This window comes from Schistocerca gregaria, chromosome 1 (assembly GCF_023897955.1).
Source record: "Schistocerca gregaria isolate iqSchGreg1 chromosome 1, iqSchGreg1.2, whole genome shotgun sequence".
NCBI lineage: Eukaryota > Metazoa > Arthropoda > Insecta > Orthoptera > Acrididae > Schistocerca > Schistocerca gregaria.
The window spans coordinates 46,532,353-46,540,461 of NC_064920.1; positions in this window are offsets into that span (position 1 = coordinate 46,532,353).

Below are 8,109 nucleotides of genomic sequence, written 5' to 3' on the forward strand. Positions count from 1 at the left end.
GACTGATGATGTTCGTGGTGAACGACCTTCCCTCCACCATATCATTCAAGAACGCCGAAGACGCAAGAGGCAGCTCATTACCGAGGTCGAGACGGAGGACGGGCGACGCGTTGACGCACAAATGGATATCGTCCGAGCGTTCACACAGTCATATAAACTTCTTTACGAGAGGGAGTCCCACATGAATGTAGGGGTCAGGGAAGTCCTATCTGACCTACCAGTCTCTCGGAACCTACAAGATGATGCTACGCTCTTGTCGGCGGTGACTTTGGAAGAACTGCGAGAGGCTCTGTTGCGTGGCTCTCCCAACAAAACGCCTGGCCCTGACGGCCTCCCTCTTGAATTTTACAAGCGGTTCTTTGATCTCATGGGCCCAATGTGGGTCAGGATGTACAGTGAACTCCTGGACGCCGATTTTCAGGTACCATCTGACTTTACTGAGGGTCTCTTGATCCCTGTGCCCAAACCCGGCGGAGGCCGTCGCCCTCTTGATTTTCGCCCGTTGACAATGCTAAACACTGACTATAAGCTGTTGACACGCATGCTCCGTGAGAGGCTCAAACCTACGGTAATGGCGGCCATTCACACTGATCAAACCTGCCTCGGGGGCGACACTAATGTGTTTACGACTTTAAGCACCTATAGAGACGTGGTGGCGCTCATGCAAACTTGCCGCCTCCAAGGCGCTCTTGTTGCGCTGGACTTCGACCATGCTTTCGATCGCGTTAACCATGGTTTCCTGCGTGCTGTTATGGAACACATCAGTGTCCCGCGTCTGACGACGTCTGTTGTGCTTCGATTGATCCATGGGGCTGTCACGAGGATTATGATCAACGGCTGTCGGTCCGCCCCCGTCCGTGTCAACAGGTCAGTCCGGCAGGGTTGTCCTCTTTCTGCCATGCTCTTCGCCGTTGCCCTCGAATCAGCTCTTCACGGACTACGGCGACGCTTAGAAGGACTTACCCTCCGTTCCGTAACCTTTCGATGTGGTGCATACGCCGACGATGTGATGTTCTTAGCACGGTCTGGTGACGAAATACACACGGCGTTTTCCTGGCTCCACCAGTATGGGGCGGTGGCAGGCAGTGTGCTCAACCTTCGGAAATCACGCTACATGGAGGTAGGACGAGGAATGCCTGCAGGTCTGGCCGTACCTCTGACAAAGGTCCCGATGCTCAAGTGTTTAAGGATATCACTCCATCGACAAATACAACGCACGGCGGCCTTTACGTATCGTATGGTCTTACGACGACTCCGTTTAGAGGCTCGTCTCAATAAATTCAGATCATTGAACATTTTGCAACGCGCCCAATACGTCAATGTGTACATGGCTTCTCACCTTAACCATTACGCCCATGTACTGCCGATAACGGACACGATGGCTTCCAGGATACAGGCAGTGTTTGGACACGTGGTGAACGATGGTGCTGTTTTCAAGATCCGTTTTGTTACGCTTACTTTACCCTTCGACAAAGGCGGTGTTGGACTCACTCACGTCAAGCACAGAGCGCTGGCACTGTATCTCCGTTCCATGAGGCGACTCTGGCTTTCACCAACAGCCAGTCTCCCAGGCCTACTGATTGAAGAAGTGGCCCCACGTACGCTGTACCCACCGGTACCAGTTGGACATTTATCGCCCTCGCTGTCACACATTAGAACGTTTTTCGTAGAGCATAGCTATGTGTTGCGGGTTATATCGGAGACACGGAATCCGACAGCGAAGACTTATTATAGTGCTCTCCAGCACTGGACTCCGGATAACGACATTGTACGGCGCCACCCTACGGTCGACTGGCCACGAGTATGGCGAGCCATCCACGCGCCGTTCCTGTTTACTTTCGTGCGGTCGACGTGGTATGTGGTCGTTAACGAGAAACTTCCAACCCGACAACGGCTGCATGCCATTCACCTAATTGACGACCCTGTGTGCCCCCGTTGCACGACGTTAGACACGGACGAACATAGACTGAACTGTGGCCCCGCGCGTGAGTGCTGGAAACTGATCCGCCAGATCCTGGCTTTCCTGCTCCGCCGCCCCTACGTTTCGATTTTACCCCAAGAACTCTTTCATCCCGACGCTGTCTATTTCCCTATGACCCGGATGAATGCGGTTAATTGGGTACGAGGAATGGCGATACACTACATATACCGCGATGGAGACAAAGACGTCCTCGATTTATGGTGCTATATGATCGACGAGTTTCTGGTCTTAACGAACAGACAGGATTACCGGAACCTTTTTGCGAACTATTTGGGTTCGTCGTTCATGGACCCACCACCCAGCTGGGGTGTGCCGGGTGTGAGAAGACATTAACTTGTAGATGTGATCTTTCCACGATTCCCCTATGGTAACAGAAACAGTCTCTGACTGTGTGCAGCGGCCCCGGGCGCTCCAACGATTGGTGGCTGGTGATGTCCAATGCAATGACGACCGCCCGTTCCTGGCCGCCCGCCTAGCAATGTGACCGCGGCGAGCAAGATGGCCCTTTTTAGTTCACTTTATTGGCAACTTTTTGCGCATGACTGCCTTGTTTTCTTTTATGCATTCTCAAAAAAAAAAAAATGTAGTTAGTAGTTTGTGAAATAAGCATTGTAGGCTGTGATTATATTTTTGTTGAGCTTAATAATTAGTGTGTGTAGAAACACCATTTTCTTTAAGTATTCATTGACATATTTCTGTACATGTTATTTGCATAAGTGCCTTAGTACAACTTCAGTTTTGTGGCTTTGTCATCGCATTTCCATGAAAGTAACCAAAAAGATGGGAGGTTATTTTATGCACAGACAGATTTTTTCTTTTCTTTTTTTGTAATATTTTTATTTTCCATTTGAAGTGTAAAATTTGAGCTTAATTGTTATGTTCTGCACCACAAAGGTGAAGCTTTGTAAGACTTTTCCCAATAAGTTGTTTTCTTGTGTACTATTTTGTAATTGAATCTCATTTGTATTAAAAAAAAAAAATTTTGTACTATGAAAAAAAAAAAAAAAGTGGTAGAGCACTGGTGTAGTAAACCAGGGATCGTAAGTTCCATCCTCAGAGGAGGAAGACGAATTTTGGAAATCAGTTTCCCGTCGTGGCCGTATAGCAAACAGTATCTGTGATGACGAACAATTAGCGACAGGCGTTTTATTAAGAACTACTCTCAGATGTGATTAAGGCGAATGGCGCAGATAAAGCATTTGCCAAAGCGGTACAGCATAAGGTGGGACGAGGCAGTCTGAATTACATTTTATACATGTATTTCTCACATATCTCAGAGCCTCTCGCGGTCGTCGTCGTCGTCGTCGTCGTCGTCGCCGCTGCCGCCGCTTCTGCAGAAGTAGCAAATGGCCATCGTAGGAAATGCGGCGAGGGTCGCCATGCCTTAGATTACGAATGCACAAAGTGTGTGGTCTTGTTTCCCAGTCTATATTTGGTCGGTCTCGTAAGAGGTTGAATGTAACGAATGGGTGGGAAAGAGCAAGGGGCAGCGGCTGTGCAGAACGAAAACACAATTCCTCAGAGTGTGAACGTTTCGAGATGAGTCGTATACAAGTTATAGTTGGTCGTCAGTGACCGTGTGGCCTAATGGATCAGGCGCCGGACTTCGGATCTGAAGATTACAGGCTCGAATCCTGTCACGCTCGTGTTTTTCCAATTCTGAAAAAGAAACATACCGTTTCGATGTAGCAATTGAGCAGTACGAAACCGTCTGAATGTTGCTATTGACAATTTTTTTTTGGAGTTGCTCTTGAGCTTGAAACACACACAACAAGACCGGTGTTAACTAGCGAAATGGTCGGCAGGGTGCCGTCACCGCGAGTTTTAACTGGCACTTGCACATCTAAAACAACGTCGGAAAGTAACTCGTTCGGCTTTTGAGTCACATCAAGTATGTGTGTTAATTTTGACGCCACTAGCTCTGCATGTTATCATGCAATTCCTTTACCTCTCAGAAATGATTATGAAATAAAAGTGAAGTACGTGACGAGTGTGACGTTAGGAAAACATTAGGCAGCATGGACAGATTCTGTATGGGACCACCCAACCCAAACGAGTACTGTGTGGCGTTCTATCTGGCAGGTATTAACCGCGGCAGCCGGCTAGCTCAGTAGGTAGAGCGCGTGATTCTTAATCCCAGGGTCGTGGGTTCGAGCCCCACACTGAGCCAAACGGAATTTTGTTCCGCTGCAGATGTAAATTACCGTTTTTCTGATTAACGTGATGTAATGTAAATAGCAACTTTAAACTTTGCCTACGTCTCTGTCAGTAGCAAGGAAACTGTAATTGAAGGTGAAGGTGATTTTGTAGACATGTGTGAAAGACATGTTCTGAAATGCAAGTGTTGTTGTTTGGAGAGCACATCGGTTACGTGTCAGATGTGTAGCCAAGCAGTAATGGGTTGCCATAGCTGCAAATATTAGAAGGAAAAATGAAGTGTTGTCAGCTGAAGTCTGATGATGCAGACGACCGTAAGGCCGAAGTACGCAACAGTACCGCTAGGCCGCGCCTCTTTAGCTCAGTGGTAGAGCACTGGTGTAGTAAACCAGGGGTCGTAAGTTCCATCCTCAGAGGAGGAAGACGAATTTTACAAATCAGTTTCGCGTCGTGGCCGTATTGCAAACAGTATCTGTGATGACGAACAATTAGCGACAGGCGTTTTATTAAGAACTACTCTCAGATGTGATTAAGGCGAATGGCGCAGATAAAGCATTTGCCAAAGCGGTACAGCATAAGGTGGGACAAGGCAGTCTGAATTACATTTTATACATGTATTTCTCACATATCTCAGAGCCTCTCGCGGTCGTCGTCGTCGTAGTCGTCGTCGTCGTCGTCGTCGTCGTCGCCGCCGCCGCCGCTTCTGCAGAAGTAGCAAATGGCCATCGTAGCAAATGCGGCGAGGGACTCCCTGCCTTCGATTCCGAATGCACAAAGTGTGTGGTCTTGTTTCCCAGTCTATATTTGGTCGGTCTCGTAAGAGGTTGAATGTAACGAATGGGTGGGAAAGAGCAAGGGGCAGCGGCTGTGCAGAACGAAAACACAATTCCTCAGAGTGTGAGCGTTTCGAGATGAGTCGTATACAAGTTTAGTTGGTCGTCAGTGACCTTGTGGCCTAATGGATCAGGCGTCGGACTTCGGATCTGAAGATTACAGACTCGAATCCTGTCACGCTCGTGTTTTTCCAATTCTGAAAAAGAAACATACCGTTTTGATGTAGCAATTGAGCAGTACGATACCGTCTGAATGTTGCTGTTGACAATTTTTTTTTGGAGTTGCTCTTGAGCTTGAAACACACACAACAAGACCGGTGTTAACTAGCGAATTGGTCGGCAGGGTGCCGCCACCGCGAGTTTTGACTGGCACTTGCACATCTAAAACAACTTCGGAAAGTAACTCGTTCGGCTTCTGAGTCACATCAAGTATGTGTGTTAATTTTGACGCCACTAGCTCTGCATGTTGTCATGCAATTCCTTTACCTCTCAGAAATGTATTATGAAATAAAAGTGAAGTACGTGACGAGTGTGACGTTAGGAAAGCATTAGGCAGCATGGAGAGATTCTGTATGGGACCACCCAACCCAAACGAGTACTGTGTGACGTGCTACCTGGCAGCTATTAACCGAGGCAGCCGGCTAGCTCAGTCGGTAGAGTGTGAGACTCTTAATCGCAGGGTCGTGTGTTCGAGCCCCACACTGAGACAAACTTAATTTTGTTCCGCTGCAGATGTAAATTACCGTTTTTCTGATTAACGTGATGTAATGTAAATAGCAACTTTAAACTTTGCCTACGTCTCCGTCAGTCGCAAGGAAACTGTATTTGAAGGTGAAGGTGATTTTGTAGACATGTGTGAAAGACATGTTCTGAAATGCAAGTGTTGTTGTTTGGAGAGCACATCGGTTACGTGTCAGATGTGTAGCCAAGCAGTAATGTGTCGCCATAGCTGCAAATATTAGCCGGTAATATGAAGTGTTGTCAGCTGAAGTCTGATGATGCAGGCGACCGTAAGGCCGAAGTAAGCAAGAGTACCGCTAGGCCGCGCCTCTTCAGCTCAGTGGTAGAGCTCTGGTGTAGTAAACCGGGGGTGGTAAGTTCCATCCTCAGAGTAGGTAGAGGAATTTTGGAAATCAGTTGCGCGTCGTGGCCGTATAGCAAACATTGCTTTGATGACGAACAATTAGCGACAGGCGTTTTATTAAGAATTACTCTCAGATGTGATTAAGGCGAATGGCGCAGATAAAGCATTTGCCAAAGCGGTACAGCATAAGGTTGTACGAGGCAGTCTGAATTACATTTTATACATGTATTTCTCACATATCTCAGATCCTCTCGCGGTCGTCGTCGTCGCCGCAGCCGCCGCCGCCGCCGCCGCCGCCGCCGCCGCCGCCGCCGCTTCTGCAGAAGTAGCAAATGGCCATCGTAGCAAATGCGGCGAGGGACGCCCTGCCTTCGATTCCGAATGCACAAAGTGTGTGGTCTTGTTTCCCAGTCTATATTTGGTCGGTCTCGTAAGAGGTTGAATGTAACGAATGGGTGGGAAAGAGCAAGGGGCAGCGGCTGTGCAGAACGAAAACACAATTCCTCAGAGTGTCAGCGTTTCGAGATGAGTCGTATACAAGTTATAGTTGGTCGTCAGTGACCATGTGGCCTAATGGATCAGGCGTCGGACTTCGGATCTGAAGATTACAGACTCGAATCCTGTCACGCTCGTGTTATTCCAATTCTGAAAAAGAAACATATCGTTTTGATGTAGCAATTGAGCAGTACGAAGCCGTCTGAATGTTGCTGTTGACAATTTTTTGCTTGGAGTTGCTCTCGAGCTTGAAACACACACAACAAGACCGGTGTTAACTAGCGAAATGGTCGGCAGGGTGGCGTCACCGCGAGTTTTGACTGGCACTTGCACATCTAAAACAACGTCGGAAAGTAACTCGTTCGGCTTTTGAGTCACATCAAGTATGTGTGTTAATTTTGACGCCACTAGGTCTGCATGTTGTCATGCAATTCCTTTACCTCTCAGAAACGATTATGAAATAAAAGTGAAGTACGTGACGAGTGTGACGTTAGGAAAGCATTAGGCAGCATGGAGAGATTCTGTATGGGACAACCCAACCCAAACGAGTACTGTGTGACGTGCTACCTGGCAGGTATTAACAGAGGCAGCCGGCTAGATCAGTCGGTAGAGTGTGAGACTCTTAATCGCAGGGTCGTGGGTTCGAGCCCCACACTGAGACAAACGGAATTTTGTTCCGCTGCAGATGTAAATTACCGTTTTTCTGATTAACGTGATGTAATGTAAATAGCAACTTTAAACTTTGCCTACGTCTCTGTCAGTCGCAAGGAAACTGTATTTGAAGGTGAAGGTGATTTTGTAGACATGTGTGGAAGACATGTTCTGAAATGCAAGTGTTGTTGTTTGGAGAGCACATCGGTTACGTGTCAGATGTGTAGCCAAGCAGTAATGGGTCGCCATAGCTGCAAATATTAGCCAGTAATATGAAGTGTTGTCAGCTGAAGTCTGATGATGCAGGCGACCGTAAGGCCGAAGTAAGCAAGAGTACCGCTAGGCCGCGCCTCTTTAGCTCAGTGGTATAGCTGTGGTGTAGTAAACCAGGGGTGGTAAGTTCCATCCTCAGAGTGTTGTTGTTGTCTTCAGTCCTGAGACTGGTTTGATGCAGCTCTCCATGCTACTCTATCCTGTGCAAGCTGCTTCATCTCCCAGTACCTACTGCAACCTACATCCTTCTGAATCTGCTTAGTGTACTCATCTCTCGGTCTCCCTCTACGATTTTTACCCTCCACGCTGCCCTCCAATGCTAAATTTGTGATCCCTTGATGCCTCAAAACATGTCCTACCAACCGATCCCTTCTTCTAGTCAAGTTGTGCCACAAACTTCTCTTCTCCCCAATCCTATTCAATACCTCCTCATTAGTTACGTGATCTATCCACCTTATCTTCAGTATTCTTCTGTAGCACCACATTTCGAAAGCTTCTATTCTCTTCTTGTCCAAACTAGTTATCGTCCATGTTTCACTTCCATACATGGCTACACTCCAAACAAATACTTTCAGAAACGACTTCCTGATACATAAATCTATATTCGATGTTAACAAATTTCTCTTCTTCAGAAA